General features: G+C 38.5%; 1 protein-coding gene and 1 long non-coding RNA gene across 11 annotated transcripts in view; one reads left to right on the top strand and one right to left on the bottom strand.

Annotated features, from left to right (window-relative positions):
- Nucleotides 1–1087, bottom strand: part of Kansl1 (KAT8 regulatory NSL complex subunit 1) — a 134048-nt gene that overhangs the window by 22430 nt on the left and 110531 nt on the right. The window lies entirely within an intron of this gene.
- The window catches only part of LOC116076903, a 4343-nt gene that overhangs the window by 1266 nt on the left and 1990 nt on the right, over nt 1–1087 (top strand). The gene's annotated exons all lie outside the window — the stretch shown is intronic.

Genomic DNA, 1087 nt, shown 5'->3' on the forward strand with positions numbered 1-1087 from the left:
AAACCAAGCAAACAAAACCCCATTTATCCCAGCATCACTACTTCACTGAAATTTCTGACAGTGAACTTCAAAACCAAACCAAACCATGATGGGAATAAAGTAATTAGGAGAATTAGCTCTGGCGAAAAAAAGGAACCCAAATGTTTACCAGATTACAAGTAGTACATACACACATACTGACAGAGGAAGGACCTCAACATAATTTTATAAGAAAAGTTTAGCAAAAACTTTTTTTAATGCTACTACCTAGATTGCATATATTATTTTTTGACAGAAAACGTAATTAAAATCTCAAATGATGGCTGGGGAGATGGATTAGTTAGTAAAGTGCTAGCCAAACACATGATAACCTAGAGTCCAGATCCCTGAACAAACACTAAGCCCAAGTAGCTCACATAAAACAGCTGAGGCCAGAGACTGGAGACCCACACCTTTAGCTCAGCACTCACAAGGTGGAAGGAGGTAATCTCTTTTGAGTTTGAGGCCTGGGCTACAGAATGAGTTCTAGGACAGCGATGGCTACCATGGCTACACAATAAAATACTAACTCAAAAAGTCAAAATCAAACAAAGACTGTTTACTACTCTTGTAGTTTGGTTCCTAGCACCCATATCTAGTGCCTTACAAGTACTTGTAATTACAGATCCAGGGGATTTGACTCCCTCTTCTGACCTTTGTAGGCACTGCACTGATGTGTAAAACCACACTCAGACACAAACATATACATATATAATAGAAAAAAAATAGAAATAAGAGGCTAGAGAGATAATTCAGAATTAAGATTATTGACCGCTCTTCTAGAGGACTGAGGTTTGATTTCCAGCACCCATGTCAGTTCACAACCATCTATAGCACCAATTCCAGGGGATCCTATGCGCTCCCTAAGTAACAGCAATACATGTGGTGCATAGAATTACATGGAGACAAATACTCATACACATTAAAAAAAAAAAAATTAAAATCGCATGCTAGAAATCTGGGTAATGTGAATATAGTGGGAGAGACAGACAGGTAGATACTTGAAGCATGCTGTTCAGCTAGCCTAGCTGAAAGTGAATGCCCAATTGATTGAGAGACACTACTCAAA

Source organism: Mastomys coucha, unplaced genomic scaffold (assembly GCF_008632895.1).
Source record: "Mastomys coucha isolate ucsf_1 unplaced genomic scaffold, UCSF_Mcou_1 pScaffold5, whole genome shotgun sequence".
NCBI classification, from domain to species: Eukaryota; Metazoa; Chordata; class Mammalia; order Rodentia; family Muridae; genus Mastomys; species Mastomys coucha.